Source organism: Palaemon carinicauda, chromosome 2, assembly GCF_036898095.1.
Source record: "Palaemon carinicauda isolate YSFRI2023 chromosome 2, ASM3689809v2, whole genome shotgun sequence".
Lineage (NCBI taxonomy): Eukaryota > Metazoa > Arthropoda > Malacostraca > Decapoda > Palaemonidae > Palaemon > Palaemon carinicauda.
Genome location: NC_090726.1, coordinates 197,724,902 through 197,736,280, shown reverse-complemented (window position 1 = coordinate 197,736,280; position 11,379 = coordinate 197,724,902). Strand labels below are relative to the sequence as shown.

At 40.2% G+C, this 11,379-nt stretch overlaps 1 protein-coding gene across 6 annotated transcripts in view; it reads left to right on the top strand.

Moving 5' to 3' along the window:
* The window catches only part of LOC137629509 (RYamide receptor-like), a 39,027-nt gene extending 39,021 nt beyond the window's left edge, over positions 1-6 (top strand). For 4 of the 6 annotated variants that reach the window (XM_068360906.1, XM_068360888.1, XM_068360898.1 and 1 more), the window contains one exon: positions 1-5. This exon is cut by the window's left edge and continues 557 nt beyond it. The gene's annotated coding sequence lies outside the window, so the exon portion shown is untranslated. The other 2 variants (XM_068360878.1, XM_068360910.1) reach the window with 2 other exon arrangements.
* The last annotated feature ends 11,373 nt before the right edge of the window (positions 7-11,379 follow it).

Below are 11,379 nucleotides of genomic sequence, written 5' to 3'. Positions count from 1 at the left end.
CATTTATATTTTCATTTATGGGTCAAGTCTGTTCGAGATATCTTAATCACCCAAGTTTCCGGGACCCACTTTCTTATGTTCGAAGGTAAAGTGTCAAGCGTTATCTAGTGTCCAAATTTAGCTAAGAAATTTAAGGAAAGCACGGTTCTCAGAAGCTTCAGTTGCTTTCTTCGAGGCCTGTGACATTGGTTGTTGATTTGCATTATGAATTTTTCGCAGCCTCACGATATTGAAGGAACTCCTGCCATGTAGAGGTGGTTGAATTGTAACCTCATTCAGGTAACGTGACAGCGGACGGCAAAAATCAGATGATCTGGAACATAGGCGGCTTACGGGCTGCCCTGGTGCAGTATGGCTGGTGTATCTCGAGTAGATAGGGTTAGGAACGAAGTAGCTAGAGTGAGAACGGGTGCAAAAAATGAGTTGGCAGCTAGAGTGGAAATGAATGTGTCGAGGTGTTTGTCCATGTAGAGAGAATGGAAAATGGCTGTCTGCTAAAGAAGGTGATGAATGCAAGAGTTGATGGGAGAAGTACAAGAGGAGGGCCAAGGTTTATGTGGATGGATGGAGTTAAGAAAGCTCTGGGGGATAGGGGGATAGATGTGAGAGAGGCAAGAGAGCGTGCTAGAAATAGGAATGAATGGCGAGCGAATATGGTGCAGTTCCAGTAGGCCTGTCTGTCTGTCTGTCAGATTGCCTTACCGTTGCTGGTTCCTCCCATTGCATTGGATAACTGCAGAGGTAGCAGCAACAGGGAATTCAGCATTATGAAGTTTCATCTGTAGTGGATAACGGGGGAGGGTGGGCTGTGGCACCCTAGCAGTACCAACCGAACTCGGTTGAATCCCTCGTCAGGCTGGGAGGAGGAGAGAGAGGAAAGGTCACCTTTTTTTCATTTGTTTAATGTCGGCTTCCCCCAAAAAGTTGTGGAAGTGCCTTGGTATATGTATGATGTATTACTAGCTAAGCTACAACCCTAGTTGGAAAAGCAAGATGCCATAAGCCCATGGGCTCCAACAGGGAAAATAGCCCAGTGAGGCAAGGCAATCAGGAAAAATAACCCAGTGTGGAAAGGAAATAGGGCAAGGCAATCTTAAACGAACGTGCAGAGCTCTGAATAGCCAGGTTGTAAATAGTCCAACGACAACAGATTAATTCAGATGCACATGTCTCTTTTGTTACGTGAGGTATCATGTCATCTTGTGAGAGGATCATTAAAAGCTATTTGTAATTGTTAACACCATTATTGTTTACGATAGTTTCTTAATCCCAACTTCGTAGCTGTTGACTGCTGACAGGATCGAAAACATTAAAATGAAGTTCGTGTATTTTTTTACTCATTTCTTAAGTTTGAAAGTTCATTTACAGGCTGGGAAAAGTATTTCCAGGTGTGAAATATTCGTAATTTGGAGTTTCCAAGTAGTGGAATATAAATAAATTCTTGTTTGTAATGAAGCATTAGGTTTGTTGAATGATTTTATACTTTGTAAGTATTGGTGAGATTTATAAGCAGTTTCTCAGAACCATGACAGTAATGGAAACTTTTTTATCATTAATTTCTGTAATATAACCATCATAATTACTAGTATTATGATAATTACTCAAGGTACAAATGCACTTACTGTTCAATCTTAAAAGAACAATGTCTGAAACTGGTTCTTCATAGGATACGAATTAAAGGATTAAAGGATTTTATTAACTAGCGACCCCTCTCGGGGTATGAGAATACATTACAAAATGTACAAAATTACAATTTGTCTTACAATAATAGTACAAGATGGCAGTAAAGAGAAGCAAAACTACTTCTCTGTACAATTATATACAATACTATATATATATATATATATATATATATATATATATATATATATATATATATATATATATATATATGTATATATATATATATATATATATATATATATATATATATATATATATATATATATATATATATATATATATATATATATATCCGTATACCCATATATGCCATATATAATAGGAAGATAAGCCCATATGGATTAGATAGAACTAATATTATATAACTAAAACTTCCATTATTATTTTTACCAGTTTTGCTAGATTGCCCCCTCTCTTATTTTCTATTTTAAACAACTGACTAAACTTTATACTATTTGGTCTAGTGTAATAATATCTTTTTGTATACAATTCTCTGAGGCAACTAGGATAAGGACACACCAGAGTATAGTGGTACTCATCTGCCTGTTCCTGGGTATGACACATTGGGCATGTTTTTGTCCTCTGGGAAGCCGAGTATCGCTTATCAGTAACAGGAAGCATATGGCTAATACATCTAAATCTACTGGGATACTTCCAATCATTTTAATTCAACAACTGGCCAGCCTCATAAGAACAATTCATGAAGAAGTTGATTCTTCTTCTTTCTTGTCAATGTAAAGAAAGCAGTTGTTTGTCATTGTCCAGATGGCGAACGAGATGTGTGGTCTGTAGTGTGAAATCTCTGGCTGTGTTTGCCTGCACCAGTGTAAAACGAGTCATAGTTGAATTAATGTGAAGGCGTCTACAGTATATAAGTGACTTGTCCAGATGTGTAGTGTGAAATCTCTGGCTGTGTTTCCCTGTACCAGTCTAAAACGAGTCATAGATGAATTAATAAGAAGGCGACTACAGTATATAAGTGACTTGTCCAGATGTGTAATGTGAAATCTCTGGCTGTGTTTGTCTACACCAGTTTAAAACTATTCCTAATTGAATTAACATGAAGGTGGCCATATAAGTGACTTGAAAGAACCGCTTTGTTTAGTGTCTGCCATTCGTCATTGTGAAAACAATAATACTCAAATTTTGGATGACTTGATTAGCGGATGTTCTGCACTGATCTGCAAAGACTTGATATAACTCTTTTACTAGTGCAAAAGAATAAGGAATCGGTCGATGGAGTTGATGATTCAGGTGAGATTCAAGGTTTTAATTTCTTACAGCTTTGTGGAATTCTAAATTATGCAAATGTACAGTATAGGAAAAATTTTTTTTTGCCTCGTGCGTTAGGAGAGCCATCTATAGAAATTTTTAGAACCATCGTGAACTTATTGATTACATAGTAATGAAAAATAAAATTTATCCGTATATATAAACTTTTATTAAGTATATTACGACTAATTACTTCCGCCAACGAAGTTGGAAGGAGGTTAGGTTTAAATTCCGTTAGTGTGTTTGTTTGCGAACATCTTCCTGGCCACAATTTTAACCGTAGAGTAATGAAACTTGTAGGGATTAACTTTCATGTTAAAAGGTGGAAAATAATTACATTTTGCCATGTCAATTTCAAAGGTCAATGTCATGATCAATCAAAATGTCCAATTCACGTAATCAGCCATAAATTTGGACATCGTTGTCACACAGACTTCAAACTTAGTTCATATTTGAGCGTATGAAAATCCACGCCAATTAATACATGTTAAGGTCGAGAAATAAGCTGTCGTGGTGGAGGTCTGCGGATTACTGAGTCCCCCTCTAGTTAAGTCTAATACGCCTAGTAATCTGTTGTGATATCTACTGAGTCATCAGCAACTATTGCCTAGCCCTCCCTGGTCCTACCTTTGGTGGAGAGGCGGCTTGGGTGCTGATCATATATATATATATATATATATATATATATATATATATATATATATATATATATATATATATATATATATATATATATATATATATATATATAGTCCAATGCAGGACAAGGGCCTCACTATCCTCGTGAGCTAACGATGGAGGTTTTGGGGGGAGCCTATAGGTCTACCTGCTAAGTCCTCAGCAGCCATTGCCTGGCCCTCCCTGGTCCTAGCTAGGGTGGAGAGGGTCTTGGGTGCTGATTATTTGAATATATATGATCAGTCCCCAGGATATATATATATATATATATATATATATATATATATATATATATATATATATATATATATACGTTACTATGAGATCTAGGCAAAATCAACATAAAAAGATATTGTTATGATGTTTACAATGGAAGTTTAGAACTAATCTCTCTCTCTCTCTCACTCTCTCTCTCTCTCTCTCTCTCTCTCTCTCTCTCTCTCTCTCTCTCTCTCTCTCTCTCTCTCTCTCTCTCTAAATATACAAGTCTAAATGAAACTACATCATGATGAAAACAATTATTTGCCCCCAGTTGTTAATTTTATAAAAGGAAAAACTTTATCTACATATTCAGATGAAATATGATAAAGTAGGAGAAAATTGCATGTCTACACCTTGAGTCTATAAAGATGCAAAGAAAGAATGTTATTTTATTTATTAAAGAATGAAAATTGAACTTCAGAAACGAGATAATCAATGTGGAACATGATGCAAGAATTCTTATGAACAAACACTGCCTGCTCAGCGAATTATTATTATTATTATTATTATTATTATTATTATTATTATTATTACTATTATTATTATTAGGTTAGCTAAAACCCTAGTTGGAAAAGCAGGATGCTATAATCCCCATAAGGGCTCTACCAAAGAAAGTAGCCCAGTGAGGAAAGGAAATAAGGAAACAGATCGAATAGTGTGGCTGATTGTACCCTCAAAGCAAGAGAACTCTAACCCATGACAGTGGACGACCATGGAGAACAACGGTTTTATTTTGGAGTTTCCTCCTAGCAGAAATGCTAACCATAGCTAAAGAGTCTCTTCTGCCCTCACCAAGAGGAAAGTAGCCACTGAACAGTAGTTAAACCCCTTAGAGCAAAGAAGAATTGGTTGGCAATCTTAGGGTTGTCAGGTGTATGAGGACAGAGGAGAATGTGTGAAGAATAGACTAGATTATTCGGTGCATGTGTAGGCAAAGGTAAATGAGCCGTAACCAGAGAAAATGATCCAATTTAGTAGTGTCTGGCCAGTCTAAAGGATCAAGTAACTCCCTAACGGTAGTATCTCAACGGGTGGCTGGTGCCCCTGCCAACAGCAATCTCTGTGATAATGATATAGGTTTTATAAACAATAATGTTGATATTAGTAGTATGTGATTATAGTACAGTAATGGGATAATATAATGTAATTGATATGACTCTTAACTGAAACAGAAATGGGTAGCAGCTATATATAACCGAACAAATGATATATATTCAGCAACAACTAATAGTTCTTAAGGAAATGATAATAGGCTTCATATTTCATCATCATTCATTTCGTTTTTATAATTTTTGATGAAAACGACGTCCAGGTTCCTCATTGCTCTCTCCACAGCGCCGTGATTGTGGGCACACTACTATCATGAGTTACCTCCTACACAAACACCATAGCTAACATACTTTTACTTCTAATTTCAAGGGCCTGTCTAATATACAAGGCAATATCTTTAACTTCCTAACTTTAGTTTCATATTTTTGGCCTTACTCTTCTTCTATATAAGCTCCAACTTTTATGTTTTGCCAGAATGGACTTTGTGAATTCAAAGATTTCAATTATATTTTCGTACATATTTTTGAATTTTTTAACTATTATTTTTTTGAAATATCATGATTTTGTTTACAAAATATCAATATGTTCAAAATAATAAATTTTTAAACGTAGCCTTGATAGAAATAACAATAGTTATTCGTTTTACCAATTATGAAGAGTTCATTCTTTTAAGATAATTGTATCACACGTTTGACAGTCTATCAAGGCTAAATAATGTACTATTATGCATTTATTTATTGAAATTTATTATCCGTATATCAAACTTTTCATGGCCAGAATAAAGAGTTGCTTTGAGCATGTTTATTGTATGGTTTAAGTCATAAAAGAAAAAAAAACAATTACAGTAGACGAAATAAATTTTCCAATAGTGGAAATTTCTTAGTCAAAGAGGCCAACACTTTAGGTCTTTAATATCAGATATAAGGAGGAAAAATAACTTATTTACATTTGAATATATTGTAATTAAACCCTGATGTCGGGAATTTCGACCCGATCAATCGAAATTCCCGCCATTTGACTCCGCCTACGACTACGTCAATTTGGAGGGAGAGGAGAAACTCGCGGGCGAATGAATGTAGTTCCAGACGTGAACGTTTAGAGCCAAAAAAGGAAACCACCTGGTAGGAAGGCGCTGAGACTAATAAAATCAATTGCTGGTAATTTAAGATTAGGAAAAATAAAGTCATTCTGTTGTAACATGATAAAAAAATCCAATGTAGAAATTTAGGTTCAGGGCAAATTTGCGCCAAAAAGGTGACGTCGGGGGTTGCAAGGATAGCTCGTCCTCTTTTGATCCAACGTCCCCAACCGAAGTAAGTCCCCTCTAATTGTTATCTCTCCTCTCTACCTTGTCTACCAGGTTGGTTGTAGTAGAAGTTTGAGTGCAAGATGTTTAGTTTTTATATCGCAGTTTAGTGTAGAGATCCTTGTGATTGGGGATCTGAATCCTGAGTTAAATAAGAATAGGGATATTTGGTGTGTGATTCGTTGTGTATTGAATTCGAATTGGCACTATTTTCAGTTTGTTAATGAGTCCGGTGTGGACTTTGTGCTTGAAGAGCACATGCTACATTACCTAGGGTCAGTCTTGTTTTTTCAGTGAGTTTTTTGAATGCTTAAGAATGTTGTTTGTCTTTATCAGAGTTTATTTTTGTAATAAAATTGTAAATTTTATCACCGTATTTTAGTTAAATCCTGGAAAGTTTAGGGAAACTTTGCCTCTTCAAGGCCTTGCGATCCGCCCAGTACATCGGGCAGATTTAATTAACTGGTGAAAATCACGACATTTGGTCCTTCGAACCGGATCGCAAGCGCTTCCCAGAGCCGGACAGGACTAATTTAAAATATGAGCTTTTGAGAGAGAGAGACTAACAATTAAGGTCCTCTACGTCTCGATGTGCGATCGCCCACGTGGGTCAGTTCTTTGAGTCCCTTAACGTTAAATTATCCTTTTCTCCTTGCCTTGTCCAACCCCCCCAAACGTAAAGTAAAGTAATTAAGATGGCTCTATCTACGATCGTGCATATCGAGGCGTCGATGGGCCTACTGGAGGATTTGCTAAGCGAAACGCAAAGGGCACTGATTGAGACCTACTCCGAGTCCGTTTACCAGAATTTGGTAACGGAGTTGCAGGCAGAGGTCCGACAGCTTAAAGAGCTGTACAAAAACCAGAGAGTTAAATTAGAGTCTAGTATCGAAGCCCGAATTAGGCATATGTTAGGTGAAGCGACACGCGCTTCCACACTATTGTACAATAGAATAGATAAAGTGAAAGGCCCTTCAACGGGGAATGTTGCCCTCCCCAGGTTGAAGCCGCTGCCTCTCCCCACGTTTGAAGGGGAAGTGCAAGAGTACGCATCGTACCGTGAATTATTCACGATCCACGTGGATCGAAGAGCGGATTTAGACGAAGTGTCTAAATTCACGTATTTATTGGGGACGTTGGGCAAGGAGCCGCTCAGGATTATCAAATCCCTGAGTGTAACCGCCGCGAACTATAGAGTAGCATTAGATTTATTAGATAAGCAGTATGGCAACGTGCACCAAACGCTCGTGATTCTGCACCGCAAGTTAGCAAACATCTTTGTGCCGTCACTAAACCCAGTAGAATTAAAAAGGTTCCGTTTTGAGTTAACTATCATTATTGAGCAAATCAAAAGACTTAGTACCAATGACTTAGGCCAGGGCATGGTCATGAGCCTCATTAATCAAAAATTGTCAGAGGGAAAACTATACCGCAAGGTGGTAGAGCATTTGAGGAAATGCGACTATACGTTGGACGAGTTTTTTGAGGCAATAGATTTCATAGTAAGAATGTTAGAAGACGATGCATTGCAGAGAGGCGACAGTCTTGAGAGTGACAAAAGACCAGACAGTAGTGTAAGACCGAAAACCCATCCCATCCACCAAAATTCCTGCCCATTTTGTAGCGAACGGCACCCGCCTCACGGATGTCGCCAAGTGACAGACGTAGCTGCTAGACGTCGCATTTTACTAAAAAGGGGTCTTTGTTTCAATTGCACGAAATCAGGCCATCGTAGCGATAAATGTCCCGTATCAAATTCCTGTAGAAACTGTAATGCTAAGCACCACACTGCGATTTGCGATGCGGGTAGACCGCAATCAATCCCTAGTCATAGTAATAGTCAATCAACAACGTCCCGCCCCGTAGTAAATGCGACGCCTGCACCGAACCAAAATGCCCCCCGTCCGTCTAAGGTTAAAGTAGAATCTAAGCCGTGCACGAGCGCAAAGATCGCGCAGAGGTCTGATGTGGACCTCCCATGCACTATCTTGCCAACAGCCATGGCAGGTATTCAACAAAGGCAAGGTAGTAAGCGAGTCCGCCTATTTCTCGACTCAGGAAGCCAGAGGAGCTTCATCTCTGCAAAAATTGCCCGTCAATTAGGCCTACCGGTGGTAGGAAGAGTATCCTTGAATATAGCTCCGTTTGGTTCCGAGGAAATAAGCGGCCAATACGATGTAGTAAGTTGCAGGGTTGAAATGGGGAAAAGAATCGTGCGTATGAAATTGGTGGCACACGAACACGTGGACGTCCCGATACATAACGTGGGTTATGTTAAAGTCAGACAGCATCTGTTGACCAAGGGAGTCACGTTAGCCGATCCAGCAAACCAATCAGATACCATGAAGAACGTTCACATATTAGTTGGGGCTGATTATTTTAGCTATTTTGTCATAGGTGTAGAAAAAGTAGATGGGATAAATCTTTTCTTAACGCATAATGGTATGTCCCCGTACGGGAAGGTGCCACAGTGGCTGTTCCAAGGGGAAAAGGTCGAACAAGTAAGAACGTTGCGAGTGTGCAGAATCACGGACGAGCCATATCTGTATGATGTAGACGAGTGGTGGCGATTAGACCGTGTTGGTATCGCCCCATCTGAGCAATACACTGTTCGCGAGGCCGAGGCCGTGCGAAAGGTATCGCAAAGCGTTGTAAGAAAACCTGAGGGATATCAGGTTAGCCTACCATTTGGATCGGATGCTAGGCCAGAAACCAATTATCGTAACGCTATGACGCAGTTGGAGTCGTTGCAGACAAAATTCAAAAAGGATAGGGAATATCTTGAACAATATCAGGGAGTGATAGATAAGTATCTCGAAGCAGGTTTTATATCAGAAGTGAAAAATCCCGTAGTGGAAGGTTATTACATGCCACACTTTGGTGTTAAGAAAGACAGCCGTACCACCCCCCTTAGAATCGTGTTCAATGCCTCTGCCAAGTCACAAGGTTGCAAGTCCTTGAATGAATGTCTTTTACCTGGGCCCAATTTGGTAGAAGTAGCATATAGTTTAATTATAAGGTTTAGGTTGAATCGATATGCCATGTTAGCCGACATAAGTAAAGCATTCCATCGTGTTTTGTTAGATCCTCGTGATGCCAAATACACACGATTTCTGTGGCGCAAGGCAGCTGGTCGAGCGCTTACCTTCGCCTTTAGAGTCGTGGTGTTCGGCATCACAGCTAGTCCATTTTTGGTACAGCAAATATTAAATTGTCATTTTAAAGAGGAAGGGCGCCCAGATTTAGTAAAATCTTTTTATGTTGATAATTATCTGGCCACGTTTGAAGATATAGAACATATGAGGCAAGAGCATGAGTCTGTTCATAACATCTTAAAAAGGGCGGGTATGCCCTTAGAAGGGTGGGCCAGCAATCACTTGGCCTTCGATAGCGAGAGACAGTGGAATGAGCCTGTGAGTGTGAACGTGCTCGGGCTGCGATGGGCCCGGGACGTGGACAGATTGTGTGTGAAAGAAAGCAAAAGGATCTGTGAGTTGGGGGAGGGATGGGTGCCCACGAAGCGTAGGGTACTTTCCCTATTAGTCTCCATATATGATCCGATAGGTTTGATAAGCCCATTATTTGTAAGGGGAAAGCTTTTCCTTCAACAACTATGGGAGGATAATGTAGGTTGGGATGATGTTTTAGGAAAAGAGAGGGCTAAAGAGGCAAGTGAATTGTTGAATGATTTGAAAGCGGTGAGCGACATCACCTTTCAAAGATCAATAGGAAAAAAAGGCTTACAACTTCATGTGTTCACCGATGCCAGCAGTAAGGCATATGGAGCAGTAGCATATACTAGGGACGAACACAATCGGGTAAGTCTGGTAACAAGTAAAACCCGGATCACTCCGAAAGGGATGAGCAAGCTGACGATCCCTAAGCTAGAGTTGCTGGCCTTGTTGTTAGGCAGCAGACTAGCAAGAACGCTCAAGGATCTGATCGAGCCACGGGAAATAGTAATGTGGACCGACAGTAAGGTAACGTTGGCATGGGTAGCATCGCCCGATGCCAGGTCTAATAAAAATGTGTTTGTTTCTAACAGAGTGGCGGAAATTAATTTTATTCAGCAGGTTTGTAGTTTCAGTCTGAACCATGTCCCTAGTCATCAGAACCCTGCCGATATCCTATCCCGAGGCGCAACGGCTCAACAATTGCAAGCTAACCCCCTGTGGAGGAACGGTCCAGAATTTCTCAGGACCACGGGAAGGCCTGTTCCTTGCGAGGAGGAAGATTTACTACATCAAACTCACGTAGTAGCGGCGGTGCAGGAGTTGAGGGAGGAGATGTGTCCTACCCCCCCAGGCGAGATTTGGGACGTCCTGAAGAGGGAAGTAGGGTTCCAATTCTTGTTACGAGTAGCCAGACTAGTTTTAAAGTTTGCTAAGATAGAACGGCACCCGTTCAGTATTGTTGTAAAATTAGAGCAAAAACATTATTTGCCTACTGTTTATGCCTACTTAGAGGGCGGAGTCAGACCCCCTCGTGAAGTTGCTAATTTTGCTAGACAATTGAATTTAGTTTTTGTAGATAATCTCATCTGCACCAGGGGACGAGTGTCCCATGTAGGAGAAACTGATCATTTAATTCTCTTGCCAGCCAAAGGGCATTTGGTTAGGATGTATCTAAATTATTTACATCAGTTACATTTGCATTGTGGGGTGAATACACTAATAGGTATCTTTCGACAGAAATGTTGGGTGGCGGGTCTACGTTCCATTGCGAAGCGAACCGTGCGGCAATGCCCTGAATGCAAGCTGGCCTTCCAGCCTCTGACGAGACAGCCACCACCACCCCCCCTGCCAAAGGAAAGGATCACCCTCACAAAACCGTTCACGGCGGTCGGAGTGGACCACACAGCAGCTATACACACGGAAACACGGCCAGGGTATATACTTATCGTAACTTGCATGGCCAGCAGAGCCGTGTACCTTGACTTCTGTCCCTCTTTGGAAGCAGAAGAATTCGTGTTGGCACTTAGACGGTTTAGCGCCACCCACGGTGCCCCACAGCTCATCATGTCCGATAACCATCAAACCTTCAAGGCTGCCAGCCACCTCCTACAGGGACTTTATGAAGAGGATGAAGTCCAGCAGTTCCTGAGGAAAACTGGCATAAAGTGGCGGTTT